The 16,278-nt window shown below is 36.7% G+C and overlaps 1 protein-coding gene across 1 annotated transcript in view; it reads right to left on the bottom strand.

Moving 5' to 3' along the window:
- The window catches only part of tnr (tenascin R (restrictin, janusin)), a 178,658-nt gene that overhangs the window by 114,620 nt on the left and 47,760 nt on the right, over nt 1–16,278 (bottom strand). The window contains 1 exon segment of the mRNA XM_051134409.1: nt 16,043–16,075. The gene's annotated coding sequence lies outside the window, so the exon portion shown is untranslated.

The following is a 16,278-nucleotide window of genomic DNA, read 5'->3' as shown; positions in this document are numbered from 1 at the left end:
ACTTGGCCTTTTGTTTACTTCATCTTACAGTGGATTTGTTTGCAAACACGGCACAATTCGACACAGGATTTTTGGGAAGACTGAAACTAAAAGAGCACTGTGCCGACTATATTGGATCCGACAGTAATGTCGCACCACACAAGTGTGAATAACCTTTCTTATTACTTTTTTTTATTACTCTATTGCTTTTTCTGTTACAGATTGTTTATGGACTGTTTGTTATCACAGATTGTTTGATATGTACTGAGTATTTATTTTTAACCTGAATCACAGCAGTGTCCATCTGTGAAGGATGTAGGCTGTCAAACATATACAACTATTAGCCAATCGTAACAGTGGGCTACGTTTTTGATGTAAAAATCTCGATAACATTGTAAGTGGACCTCAGAGAACTGTACAAAATAATAACAACAGGCAGTTCATGACCCCTTTAATAAAAATAAAAAATATAAAGGGACAGTCCACCCAAAAATGAAAATCATTATTTGTGATGCTTCACCACAAAACCAGTCATAAGGGTAATTGTTTTTTTTTTTTTTTTTGAGATTTATGCATCATATGAAATCTGAATAAATAAGCTTTCCATTGATCCATTGTTAGGATAGGACAATATTTGGCTGAGATCCAACTATTTGAAAATCTGGAATCTGAGGGTGCAAAAAAAATCAAAATACTGAGAAAATCGCCTTTAAAGTTATCCACATGAAGTAATGCAGCAATGCACATTACAAATCAAAAATTAAGTTTTGATATATTTACAGTAGGAAATTCACAAAATATCTTCATGGAACATGATCTTTACATAATATTCTAAGCATTTTTGGCATAAAAGAACATTTTTTGCTATTGGCTATTGCTTTTTTTGCTATTTGGCTTTTTTGCTTTCGGCTATTGCTACAAATATAACCGGAGTCATCTGATGCAAAGTTCACTTTTACATGTTGTTTGAACATAAATGTGTGTTGGCAGTGTATGTACAAATCTACCCTATAATGATAAGAATCCATGCAGTGGTTTTTAATTAATCTGTAAAAATAATATCCCCTTTTTCAAATCGAGCCATTCTTAGATCCCTGAGCGTCACAAATTAAGATATTTTGATGAAATCTGCCTGGTAGTAAGGATATTGTTCAAACAGTGGTTCAACCGTGACATCAGTGGTTCAAACGTAATGTTATACATCTACGAGAATGCTTTTTGTGCTTAAAGAAAACAAAAATAACAACTTTAATCAACAATTTCTCTTCCGTGTCAGTCTCTTTCGCCATTCACAAGAGTAGTGCTTTGTTTACAAGCAGAAGAATATGCACGCTATACATAAAACAAAGCCATTGTAAAAACACAAAAAGTATTCTCATAGCTTCATAACATTATGGTTGAACCACTGATATCACATGGACTATTTTAAAGGGGTCATCAGATGCCCATTTTCCACAAGCTGATATGATTTTTTAGGGTCTTAATGAAAAGTCTATAATATACTTAGTTAAAAATTCTCAATGGTTGTGTAAAACAACACCCTTTTCACCTTGTCAAAATGAGCTCTGCAAAAATCATCCCATTCTGAGGGATTGTTCCTTTAAATGCAAATGAGCTCTGCTCGTCCTGCCCCTCTCTTCTCTCTGTGGAGTGACGAGCTTGTTTACTTTAGCGGCATTTAGCTGCGTTTAGTCGCTAAACTTCCTAACTACCACGTTATAAGGAAAGGCGATTGCAAAGATTCATAAAAAAACACCTTATACTCACTTCTGCTGTAAGTGAAACTGGATCAAGAATGATTTGCGCAAACATAGACAGATATATGTAGATCGGGAGCCGCATTCCCTTCACATAACCCTAATCCACTGCATCTTCAGCGGCTCAGATGTCGGGAGTAAATGACGACCACTATGTTCATTATTACATCCAGCAACACAAAACCTCAATCGCTCAATCTAACTTACATCCTTGCTCTGGCATTGAAACAATGGAGGTTACTGGACTGTTACAGCTGATCTGAGGTAAGAGCTCATGTCAATCAACTATCATGGGAGCGGCCTCTGTCGGTGTGGCACAGGCATCTGAGAATAGCTCGATTTGAAAAAGGGGATATTATTTTTACAGATTAATTAAAAACCACTGCATGGATTTTTATCATTGTAGGGTAGATTTGTACATACAATGCCATTAATGTTCAAACAACATGAAAAAGTGAAGTTTGCATCAGATGACCCCTTTAATGATGCCCTGACCATTGAACGTGGTGGTTGTCTGCAGGGTCAGAAAGCTCTCAGATTTCATCACAAATATCTTAACTTGGTGTTCTGGAGATGAATGAAGGTCTTACGGGTTTGGAACGACGTGAGAGTGAGTAATTAATGACAGAATTTTCATTTTTGGGTAAACCCCATTAAGAAATTAATCATGCCCTCATAAGCAAATTTCATATTATCGAATTTTTAAGTTGCTCGTAAAAATTAAACAGCTGACTGTTTAAAAGTAACAAAGGAATTGAATTTTAAAGTCTCATGCTTAAACCAATAAGTCAAACAACTCAACCTACTGGTCTTTAGTCACCTCTTTCTGTAAGGTGGAAGTTCCTGTGATTGCACCAGATAAAAACAAACACTTAGCCAATATTGGCTGCCATCTGGATGTGCACGTACGCACATTGTCTCCTGGCAAATCGATGACTCCCTCTCTTTGCTTTAGAGGGTGAGAGTACGCAGCAGGGGGTGTTCGCTTCAGCCTCTGAGGCATTCGGAGGGGGAGTCTAGACACATGCCTTTTTAAAATCCACCCAATCAATGCACGCTCCCAGAATCGATAGGGGCCTCCTATTAGGAGTAATTAGAAAGCCAAACTTAGTTCTGCCCAGCACATCTACCTATGGTCATGTAATAACGTTCTAGGTGATTTAAAGGGGAATCCGTTAATACGGTTCCTTAAGGGTTTCTTATTTTTCAACTTAGGTTAAGTCTCACTGAAGAATGATTCGGAAAATGTGTACTGACTGAATCTAATAAACTAGTGAAGGGAAACACTGCAGAGCTGTACACATTTCAACATTTTTGTTCTGTTTACCGGTTTTTATTAGCATTGTTTTGAGGACAATGCAGTAATAAAGAAACCTTGCCTTGGGATAATTTGAACTTATTGTGGTATTTCTCATTGTTTGGAACACACACAAGGTGGTTTCATTAATAGTTTGTGCTTCTGTGCTATAGAGATGAAATCATCTATTTGTGTAAGGACAGGTATAGCCAATGGCCCAGTTCTGAGAATAAATGAATTTTGATCATATTCCACCCCTTTTAAAATCAGTATTCTCTCCACCTACCACTGAGAATTGTGCCACAACCTCTGTGCAAACACCAAAGGAGTAGCCATCTGCGGACGGTATTTACAGGCGGCGTTAACATCACAATTTTCATCACAGAAATGATACGGCGCACAGCTCATTCTCAGATCCCTTTTCACCCTTCCTGCACTTTTTATCAAATTACAGGCTTGTCTTCCAAAGAACGATTCTAGAACTTCAACTGCTTCCCTCTGGCTTAGCTGGCTCTCTGATTCGGAACAGGAGGATTAGCATGATTGATGTAATGTACCCTGCACCCAAGCTCTGCTTCTTTTTCAGACACAACATGCAATGCGCGCCCAATATACTGTCTGTAAGGAACAGCCAATTCTTCTTAAAAGTCATCCCTGGGGTAATGCGGCATATAAATGCATAGTTATGTAATAAATGAAGGTTCTGTTAAACATCTCAGATGCATCCTTTCTATCTTGTGAAGCACTGAATCTAAAATAAAATGAATGTGCAAGGGATAGGTGAAACTTCATCTTTTTGTTGGGTGTAAATAGGATTTCCGCATCAATGCAATAGTTTTGCATAAATTTATATGTACTTTTTTTTGGAAAATGTAGCCCAAAGAAAACGGTCATTAGTGCATTTCTATGCACAGACTGACTCTTTCCTATCAAAGCCAACCCATGTTTTCGATATGCTGTCTACCCAGGATGCAAGATCTGAAATATTTATTAGGTAACTAAACATTCGCCCAGCAGACATAAATGATTTGCTGAAGGCGAGTAAGTATGCTAGTCATATTAGGGTTACCACTTGGCAAAAGCTTTTGCAAAAGGCGTTGTTTTACATGGTCATCTGCATTTTTTTTCTTTTTGTTTCCCAAAAGTGGGAGAGACATTTTTTTTTGAACGGAGTGCCTAAAACCCCCTTAACTGTTATAAATTCACTGTAAACCACAGCTTCACAGGCCTTATTGCTTTTATAAACCAGTTTTCCATATACGTAGTAAGGTTTCACGAAATAAAAGAGAGCAAATAAAGTGTAGTTTATGCAGTTCCTCAGAAACGATTGTCGTTGCGACAAAGTTCCGAGCAACACACAGATGTAACAAAGGTGTATATTTGTAGAGTAATTTACAACAGCTTCAAATGCGGCTCAACCAATCAGAATCAAAGACCGGAACTATCCGTTTTAGAATTAGTATATATATATATATTTTTTTTTTTTTTTTTTTAACAGTGAATGGGGGATATATAGGGGATAGGAAATGATTCAGACAGTGTTAATATGGTTTTCATAGGTGTAAAAGAAGCCTGGTTTTGCGCTCTATCACACAAATTGCCACAGTGCGCACACACTGCTCCAGTCCAGAGATGCAATAACACAGAGCGGATCATATGCGCAAGACGACGCAGACCATAAAACATATCAGACCTATTTGAATTCTACACAGAATGGTATATTTTATAGCAGTATGAATGAGATTGTGGTTGTCATATGCAGTCAAATGCAGCCTTACTGAGCTCAACGGCTCTAGCCCAAGCAGTGATATAACGCTATTGTCTATTTTAAAAAGGGGGCAGGAGTGCTGGATATGTCCCATCCTCTCTTCCGGTTTCAGTTGAAATTACATTAACACACAGAGTAACACTATGCGTTTCAAAGCACGTTTCAATATAATTTAATTCACTTCCAATTTAGGTCTCATACAACTATATGTGTTTGACAAAAATGACTCTTTTTTTTATTCACTAAAACCACCTCAAAGGTGTCAGTCATTTAGAAAACTTCACAAAATGAAAAAAAGCAACAACTCAAGAATAATTTGTTCCATAATCAGACTATACTGCTCGTACGGTCTGTTTTTGATTCAGTGAAACGGCTCAAGAGTTATTTGTTTGGGAAGTTGACTACACGGTGTCCACTGTTTGTAGATTCAGTAGCACTGTTGAATAAGTATTGTGTTAAAATTTTTCCTTATTTTTCAATATTCTTTACACTTCAGCGGAAGAATGCACATGCTAGAACAGTTAATGAAAATTAACATTAGTTGGTTTTGGTATTTAAAAAGTATTGTTAGTTCCCAACCCTTTTAGAGAGTGTGGTTCATATCTAAAGCAAGTACGATTTCAAAGCAAAACCCCTCATTCTCCCCTCTCTGCACTGTCAGTGATAAGTCACCGCCTTCAAATTAGCCAAAATGCTTTTCTTCTGTGCTTATTTAGAAATGAAAGAATCAGGATATTATTTTAGCACAGCAAGAGATGTGTAGAATTAATGTGCACGTATGGCAGCGGGAACAAGCAGATGGAGCCTGAATTTCACTCTCTTTCCATCTCAAAGACTACCAATTAATTTCCAGGTGGGTGGGAGTATAATGTGGAGGATGTGAGGGTTCTTTGCCGAAGAGGAATGTGTTAAAATTTCTTCTTCATTTATCTTCAAAGAGGCTAAAGCAAGCCTGAATGATAGAAGCTTTTTGTACTGTAATGAAAACAGAAAGCAGAACTCTACAGTATTAGCACTGGACCAGAGTTACATTACTGCATATGTGATTAAAATAAACACATCAGATGAGGAGTGACAACATTTTGGCGAAGTTTAGTATGAGAGGAGTAAACAGTTGGTCTGTGGTCATTATAGAAAGCATTTTTTGTCATCCCTATGGCACCTCACTGTCCATTCTAATGAAGCCACAAAATAAAATGGTAAGAAATGTGCCCCACTTATGCTGCTGCAGAACTGCATTTTTGATTTATTAAAATATAACGTTAGATTAGGGCACATTAGAGCCCAGAACCCCGTGTACTCAAATCAAAAATGCTACTTAACATTCAGACTGATCCATTTATCCACTGAGCTACAAAATCCTGGGACCAACAGTGGCAGACGAATGAAGATTTGAGCATTTGATTTGATCAACAAGAAAAATGATTCCCTCAAATCCCTGAGAAATGAAAACTTTGTGGCACGTTGAGAAATAGCAACTCAATTTGCTATTGATTTGGACATTTTTTGACTTGGAAATGAGCAAATACTGTGCTGCGGACTTTGATTAATACATCGTATATTTATCAAAATATTTTAGATTTTCAGTGCCTAGCCTAATTACTATTCAAAAGCTAAGACTTTTCCACTGTGATGATGCATTCAGCACATCTGTGCACCCCTCTGTCCCCATCACTTTTTTTTAAACAAACCGATGCTTTCGCTGTATCTTTTGACCTCGTTCTGTTTAAATATTTAGGTCTACTTTCCCTCTCGATTCCCTGTAAGCATGACAGTGTGCTGAACAGAATGCATTACGTTCAACCAGGTTGTATTTAGTGTTCGGCAAGCGTGATGATGTATATCTGTGCCGGCTATTTTACAAGGTCACTCCTCTGCTTGAATAAAAAAATTTATTTATCCGTAAATGAGGCCAACAAAGCCTCAATATACTGTATTCATACAACAAAGCCTCACAAACAAGGTGACTTAACATCTCAGAGTCCAGCTCTATAAGAAAGAATGTATTTTATTATATACATTAAAAAATCCTAGGAAGAGCATCCTGCTATTTTTGCTGTGTACTTAGAGGAGCTCGATACGCCTTGAATGCAGTGTTTGTGCAGAGGCACTAATAAGAAATCATTGAGACTCACCTCATTTAAAATGCATGAGGCAATGGATCTCAGATCTAATCCTGGCAATTAGTAATTAACAAAAGAGACTCACAAGCACGCTTGAATCGGAGAGTTGTTTAGATAGCGCTTTGCTAGACCCATTTGTCGTTAATATCCGTGCACTTCCGTGACAGGCTGAAAAATAACCAATAGTGATTTAGCCGGACCAGCTTTACGCGGTATTTTGTGTGGACCTGTCTGTGCCGCTGCCCTGTGGTTGTTCGCGGGGGGAAAGGCTTTCATTATTGCTTGACCCGCTCGCAATTAAACTGACCCCAGCTGTCCACGCTGCGCGGAGTGGCGGAAGCTCCCATCACTCTCGGGGTGAATAACTTCAACATCCGCTGTTGTGCATTCCTGAGCACTAATAAACATGCAGGGTGGAGTGTGTTAACTAAGGCTGTAAAGATGTATGCTATACTGTATGAACACATCACAGCAGCCACAGTCCATGGTTCTCGGGGGGATTTTGCCATGTTTTGTATGTTGCTTTGACTTTTGTTTTGTTGTTCGCCAATCACAACGCACTGGGACAGCTAACTAATCACAACACATTTCGTTTTTTGGAAGGCAGCCTTCATCAAACCCAGAACTAATCGAGCCATTTGTGCCAGGCTGGGGAGAAAGGTATTGTAATAATGTAAACTGTGTAAAAAATAATGCATTTTCGAACCACCAAGCATAAGAGCATGTTCTAGTACACCCCCAAAACAAAATCAAGACTTAAGACAAAAGGAGTATAATAGGACCCCTTTAAATAGTGCTGTGCAATGATTAATCACATCCAAAATAAACGTTTTTGTTCACATAATAAATACACAGACATGCATGAATATATTTAAGAAAAATATGTTGGATGCCCATTTTCCACAAGTTGATATAATTCTTTAGGGTCTTAATGAAAAGTCTATAATATACTTTGGTTAAAAATTCTCAGTGGTTTTGTAAAACAACACCCTTTTTACCTTGTCAAAATGAGCTCTGCAAAAATCATCCCATTCTGAGGGACTGTTCCTTTAAATGCAAATGAGCTCTGCTTGCCCCAACCCTCTCTTCTCTCTGTGGAGTGACGAGCTTGTTTACTTTAGCTGCATTTAGCCACGTATAGCCACTAAACTTGCTAACTAGCACGTTATTAGGAAAGGTGATTGCAAAGATTCATAAAAAACCCTTATACTCACTTCTGCTGTAAGTGAAGCTGGATCATGAATGATTTGCGCAAACATAGACGGATATATGTAGATCGGAAGCCGCATTCCCTTCACAAACAAACATAAACCACTGCATCTTCAGAGGCTCAGATGTTGGTAGTAAATGATGACCACTATGTTCATACTTCAAATGAAGTAGTGCGGTAAGATCACATTTATTTGAATGAATTATAGCATTTATTTGAATGAATTATCGATCCAGAGAGAGAGAGAGATGACAGTTGTGTGTGTTACCTGCATGCTGCAAAAAAACACAACTTAAAATTCTGTTTCAGTTCAGTTAACTCAAATAAGTTTAGTCAACTTGAAATGTTAAGTTGTGCTAAGTGACAGCTTAGATATTTGAGTTGACTTAACAAAAAATTTGGTTTGTTAAACTTAAAAGATGGGTAAGTTACCCAGCTGCTTTAAAATGTTAAGTTGAATCAACTCAAATATCTAAGTTGTCATTTCAATTTGACTAAGCTTTTTTGAGTTGATTGAACCCAGCAGCGGGCTAACAAATTATTTTAAGTTGACTCAACAAATTGTTTTTACAGGGTAGGCTTTTTTTATTAATAAAAATCACAGGGAAGCTATGACAACATGTTTATGTGTGTCTGACCTTTCTCTCTGTGTGTGTGTGTGTGTGTTCGTGTACAAGTGATGTGTATTTGTTACTGAGCATCAGTTAAAGCAGCACATTAATACAGAACAGTGATTAAACTGACTTGGAACTACCTGTACATTAAGCAGTTTTACTGCATACCTGCCAGCCAATCAGAATCCAGTATTCAGACAGACCATGGAATAAATTTATATATAATATTAATTATATCAATAAAATATATACGTGTTAATACATGTAAATATTTTTAAAACATATACTGTGTGTGTATTTATATATACATGAATATACATGCTACACACACACATATATAAACAAAAACTTTTATTTTAGATGCAATTAAGTGTGATTAATCAGTGCACAGCATTAGATTTAAAATAAGTTTTTATAAGACATCTCTCATGCTTACCAAGGCTGCATTTGTTTGATAAGAAAATACAGTAAAACAGAAATATTCCTAATATTATATTGTGAAATACAATATTGCTTTGTGAATTATTACAATTTACAACTATTACTACATTTCAGACACAGTGTCTTTTGTTACACTTAGAGAACTGAGAACCACTCCTGTTTATTACATATAAAATAACATCTGTCAGGTTATAAAAAAAAATCGCATCCAGGAAATCCTCAAAAAAAAAAACAAAAAAAAACACATGATTCATAATACAGTGCTTAGGCTGAATATTTAAATCTGAAGTGCTTACTATTGTTAACCTGGTAACCCACTGCCCACCTCTATTCACAAATACGGCAATAATTTTCCCTCCCTCCCTAGCTCGTGTGGAGACTTGATTCTCCAAATGGTTACATGAACCGTTTTCGAATGGCCTCCTCTCAAATGTGCCGTGGGGAGGCATAAAATATGAGCTTCCAGGTGCTAATTAAAAATTCCAATGCTGACAGACAACACCACGCCAGAGATGCAATCGCCTTGTCTCTCCATGGGGGAGAGGAATAATATGATTATCTTTTCACCGAATCAATTCAGCTTTGTTTCATGGGAAAGAGGGACTTTCAGCAGAATGAGCTGTTTGAGGTGGAGAAACAAAGGGAGTGTAATGTTTTTGAAGGTCCTGCTTTCATGTCTCCAACATCTGGTGCTTGGAGTCTTTGCAGACCCTTTGCACACATAAATGCTTCAAATATTCGCCTTTCTTCCTCAAAACTGGCTGCCTAAGTATAGAAACCAAGCTTCTGAGACCATTACCAACAGCTGAGCGCTATGAGAGCTAGTCATTGACACTAAACTGTACTGAGGTCAAAGTTGTAATATCAACAAAGCACGCTCTCATTTTCCTTGCTACTCTTTCTCTGTAAACATGTAAAGATGTGTGTTTAAGGGAACCAATCCAAGTGTTCTGGATTCTTTGTGCACAGAATTTTTCTTGGCTGAAAGTATACTAACTAAGGAGGCGCAACTGGAAGATCAGGATTATAATTAAGGGATTTAAGCTGTCTCTATATTATAACAGAGCTGCAGATCCTACAGCCACAATAATAATGATCTGTACTAGATGAAGACTTATAAATGTTTCATTGAATTTTAAACAGTGTATCTTGGAAATGGAATATAATTTTATTTAGTGCTGAAAATATACTGTGGAATGGATTATGTAAAATATGGCTAATTGTTGACTATAGTATCTAAATTAGGGCTGTCAGTTTAATTAATGCGTTGCAATTAAAGATTATATTCAAGTTGGCAGGGCATTTTCAAGAATTTTTTTCTGCAGGTTACATCATTACACCGAATGACTGTCTTTATAGTTATTTGATTCACTTTTTCAAACAATTCATTTAAAAATATACTGTAGATTCATTCAGAAACGAAACAATTGACTTTCTTTTTGAGTGAATCATTGAATCATTTACTCAGCCAACATGCTCAAAAACAATGACTCATTCATAAACAAAACGTGACTGTCTTAGCAAGTCATTTGATTCACGTTTTCAAACAATTCAATTAAAAATGTAGATTCATTGAGAAATTAAACGATTGACTTTCTTTATGAGTGAGTCATTGAATCATTTACTCAACCAACATGCTCAAAAACAATGACTCATTCAGAAACAAAACGTGACTGTCTTAACAAATCATTACATTATTCACAAATGATTCATTCAGAAACGCTGAATCATTCAGCCACTTTTAGAATGTCTACTTTAGTATTTGTGTCTTAAATTCGTCTTTTCATTAGCTAGAGGATTTTTTCTCAGGATATAACACTGTTGTTTTAGTACAGTTGAGGTCAAAAGTTTACATACACCTTGCAGAATCAGCAAAATGTTAATTATTTTTACCAAAATAAGAGGGATCATACAAAATGCTGTTTTTTATTTAGTACTGACCTGAATAAGATATGTCACATAAACGATGTTTACATATAGAGAAAATAAGAGAAAATAATAGTGGAATTTATAAAAATTACCCTGTTCAAAAGTTTACATACGCTTGATTCTTACTACTATGTTGTTACCTGAATGATCCACAGCTGTAGGGCCCACAAATTCTTTGGTTTTCCAGCATTTTTGTGTATTTGAACCCTTTCCAACAATGACTGTATGATTTTAAGATCCATCTTTTCACACTGAGAACAACTGAAGGACTCATATGCAACTATTACAGAAGGTTCAAATGCTCACTGATGCTTCAGAAGGAAAAATTATGCATTTAGAGGCTGGGCTGTAAACTGTTGAACAGAATGAAGATGTGTACATTTTTCTTATTTTGCCTAAATATATATATATTTATTTAGTACTGCCTTTCAGAGGCTACAGAAGATACTTCCATGTTTCCCAGAAGACAAAATAAGTTAAATTTACCCTGCTCTTCAAATTCAAAAAGTTTTTTTTTAATGCATTGTGTTTTCTTCTGAAGCATTATAGATATGATTTAAGTAAAAAAAATTATTTACTTTCAATTACTGAAAACGATATATACAATTAATTTGATTTATTAATCACCATGTCCTGCAGTTAATTCATTTTCTCATTGATTGTCACTCATAGTCTTCAAATGTAACTTGTTTAAAACAGTGTGAAGCTAATTACACACCCTAATGAAAATCTTTTTTTTTTTTCTTTCCCCCCAGATCTACTATCTTTTGTCTTCTAATCCCAGGTTAAAAATAAGTCTCAAGTCAGGAGTTTGGCCCACGTTGAGGCAGAGTAACTGATTGTTTGGCCCGGCTGTGCCATTCGTTTTTTAAGGGTATGAATCTAATGTCATTCCTCCTCATTACAGTACAGCCTTCCAATGCCTGTGCTAATTCCTCCACCAATTCCTTAGAGAAATCTCTCCGCTGCCCTGGCTAGCATAAATCATTTTTATCGCTAGTACTTCGGCCTCGATCTGCACAGACGGGTGATGTTTTAAACCCTATGTGGATGGTAAATCTGCCAACTTTAATTAAAATGGCATCTTTCCCCTTTTGTCCTGGTGACATAATGGCCTCCAAACTTCTTACAAAGAATCTCAAAGGACTGACCTCGAGGAAAAAAAAAATAAATAAAAAAAAATAAATAAATATATATATATATATATATATATATATATATAAACAAAACAAACGGACTACCTCATGCCATCTCCAACAGATGACCTAGTATAAAAGTTTGAGGTGAAGTAAGTTACAGAGATTCATGCTATTAATTAATAAGTAAAATAATCTGCAACACGTAATATCAGTAAATGACAATGAACAATTGTCATTTCACAGTCAAATTCCACATAAAAGAAAAGGCCTGAAAGCCAAGGTGCTCCACAGCTGTCAAGGATAATAAAATGTTTCACTTTCATTTAATGCAGTCATTTATCACGTTTAAACTGCGAAACAAAAAGGTTAAGTGAGATCCCATGAGATATATGTTTTATCGTCAGCGCTTCCCGCCACAAAGAGCCAAGTCATCCATGGCCTCTTGTCTGTCTTCATTGCTGTTAATAACAGTGTGAAACTCAATCAATGAAAGCAATTCATTTCGTTTTGCATGCTAATCATTCAGCAATGCTAAACACATAAGCCCTTATTTGAGAAGCGCATGAATTGTGGCAACAGTTTCCGCTTGCTCCAGCTGTAGCACTGAAATGAAAAACTCATTGAGAAAAGTCAACACTGATTGCACTGTACTCCATTAAAACGCAAATATTTATGCTGTGACATTTTCCACAAATCAATAACTTAATCCACTTTCTGCCAAATGCTTTTGAAAAAGGCCATGCTGTACTATACAGTCTGGCCTTTTAACTACAAAAGCTTTTCTGTGAATTGAACTCCGAACCCTGAATCCATCCATTCTCATTTTGGAGGAAGAAGGTCTAGCTGTGTGTGTGGCTATATTCACACCAAAGCAGAACACAGTGTCCGTCCTTAATGCTAAACACGGTTTATGCACACTTTACACACTCTTTTTTTCTAAGGATTAGCTCACTTTCAGAATAAAAATTTCCTGATAAATTACTCAGCCTCATGTCATCCAAGATGTTTATGTCTTTTTAAATTCAGTCGAAAAGAAATGAAAACATTCCAGGATTCCAGGACTTCAATGGGATCTGACAGTTTGAAGGTCCGAATGGCAGTTTCACTGTAGCTTCAAAGGGCTCTACACGATCCCAGCCGAGGAATAAAGGTCTTGTCTAGCAAAACGATCTGTCATTTTCTAAAAAAAAATTTAAAATTCTATTCTTTTTAACCACAAATGCTCATCTTTAAGTTGTCATGTTAGGAAAGGTCACCCGTGACATAGGTGTTTACAAAGCGAACGTACAAAGAAAGTCGCATGTCCTTTACAAAAAAGGTAAAACAACAATGTCAGACGATTATGAAGTTGGAAGAGAAAATGAAATGGAGTTTTTCACCCTACCCTACCTTTTTGGACTGAAGTACACAGACAAAAAACTAACTGTGCATGACCTTTCCAATGTGACAACTTAAAGGGAAAGGTCTGGCATATACAAGAGCAAGCAACTATAACTTCAGTCGATCAGGCTCAAAGGTTGGGAGTCGGTGAAAAGTCAACACCCCTGAATGAGTTCGCGCAAGCAAACATAATCTTTCAGTTTTTAATCGGTTGCAACAATCAGGATAAGCACAAGTATCTACCATTCTGAGTAGCCGTCGCACCCACAATCTCTGAACTGTATAGACAATGAGTGACGTATACGCATGACAGATCACTTCCGCGCAAGCGCCTACTATGTCAGAGCAGGTTAATGCACATGCCGCGCTCAGGACAGTTGGACATTGTGGTGGATCAGAGGTAAAAAATGATATAAATGCTGTTCAGTTTCTTGCACAGACCAATATTTCTGTGTCTTAACACCTCAGTGTATCGTCATGAGCCACAGGGTTTAATTTGGTTTTGTCTGTGTATGTTTTTTTTTGACTCACAAAGCCATGGATCCCATTGACTGCCATTACATGACTGACAGACTGCAACGGTTCGACTTAAAAATCTTTGTTTGTGTTCTACTGAAAAACAAAGTCACCTACATCTTGGATGCCTTGGGAGTAAGCAGATAAACATCAAATTTTCATTTTTGCGTAAAAAACTATTCCTTTAATGCGTGAAGTCATAGACGCGCATCACAGGGCTAGTGCAAGTCAAGCATTTGTGGTTAAAAAGTGTATCAATTTTAATTTGTTTTAGAAAATGACAGATTGTTTCACTAGATAAGACCCTTATTGCTTGGCTGGGATCATGTAAAGCCCTTTGAAGCTTCACTGAAACTGCAATTTGGACCTTCAACCCGTTGGCCATCATTGAAGTCCACTATATGGAGAAAAATCCTGGAATGGCTGGCGCCAATAGCCTTGTGGACAGTGCGCCGATATATGGTGCAGTTGCACCTCGGGAGTTCAAATCCCGCCTTGTGGACCGTCTCATCACCACTGTCCCATCAAAGAAAAATGAAAAAACGCCCCCAAAAAACCCTGGAATGTTTTCTTCAAAAACCTTAATTTCTTTTCGACTTCTGAAAAAAAATGTTTTCAGCTGTTTTCAGTATTGCATTCAGAATTGTGATTTAAAGAATTCTGACTTCCTCACAATTCTGACTTTTTTCTCAGAATTCTCAGTTTTGAATTTTGATCTTGAAATTGTAAGTTTACATCTTACAATTATTTTTTTGTCCTCTTAGATTTGTGAGTTTACATCCTGAAATTCTGAATTAAATTCTTGCAATTCTGTGAATTTATTTTTTATATCCCGTGATAGAAACAAGCTTCCATAAACAAGAGACAAGAGACAAGAGACAGTAAGTGTACTTTGTGTGAACTTACAGTCTCTGTGAAATATCCTGCTTCTATAATTTGCCTTTGCGACAGCCACTAATTTTTCCATTTCATTTTTCATCCGGGCCCTGCTCTTTACCAGCAGAGATATAACAGTCATCGGTGTCGCCGAGACATTATCAAAACCTGACAAAGCGCCCCAGTGTGGGCCTAATAAAGATCCTTTATGAGGCTGAGTGCATTAGCAAGACTTAGAAGAAGCAGCAGACTTCATTGATTTCATGCACACTGCGGTTTATTTACACTTCCTCTCTATCTGTTATCAGACACAGGCTGCTATTGTTTTCTCCAGCGTGGGCCACTTATGACGCTTGGTTTGTGAGAGGTGTTCCTTTAAGTGTGACTAGCAGACTATGGTGTATTTTATTTACCATGTGTGTTCTTTGTATACATCTCTCATATACAGAGATATTTCAAATGATTTTTAGGAAGGAGGGGAGGCGAGCTTTACAATTGAGCGATGTCTTTGCATTGATTTAGCTCCTAGGTAGGTACTTAGAGACCACAATTTTCCCTGTGTGAAGCAAAATCAGCAATTAAATGGACTGAAATGCTGTTTTGTTACACTGTATGCTGCCATTTACATCCGACATTGTTTTTGTTTGAGGATTAAACAAAAACAGTGCTTTACAATGAAGGCTTGACAATGCTAAAGATTTTTTCTTGCTGACCTTTTAACACAAGGCAGTGTGATGCTTTTGTTAGACTGACAAGAAAGTGCCGCTTATTGCATTGAACCTTCAAATTCTCTTTTTCCCCCTACCATCAAATTGGATTGGATTTTTATCAATTCTTTCTTTAGAAGAACTACAATAAAGCACTATTGTAAACTGTCAGGCATGTTACAAATCTGGTTTTCTATGTTGTCGTTTGTTTGAAAGTTTGCTATTTTAATAGGCAAATCATATCCGATTGAGGGATTGATTTAATTTTGCATTAATTAAAAAATATTGAGCATCTATCACACTTACCCTCTGATGTACTGCACAGTCTCCAGTGGTCGTCTGAAAAAGGAGAAAGACAAATTATAGCAAAATTATTTTCTTCAAACATTTTTCTTCTATGTAACAATTGAACCTTTTTTCAAATTCTCAAAGGTGGAAACTCAACCTTTTAAAAGCAAGCAATTGCATAATAATTCAGTCTTTTTCATAGTTCATAACAAGCGCAGCATGAGCTGTACTGTAACACAAATATCTGAATGGTT

Source organism: Labeo rohita, chromosome 2 (assembly GCF_022985175.1).
Source record: "Labeo rohita strain BAU-BD-2019 chromosome 2, IGBB_LRoh.1.0, whole genome shotgun sequence".
NCBI classification, from domain to species: Eukaryota; Metazoa; Chordata; class Actinopteri; order Cypriniformes; family Cyprinidae; genus Labeo; species Labeo rohita.
Note: the sequence above shows the minus strand (reverse complement) of the source record. Positions and strands in the feature narration are given on the sequence as shown.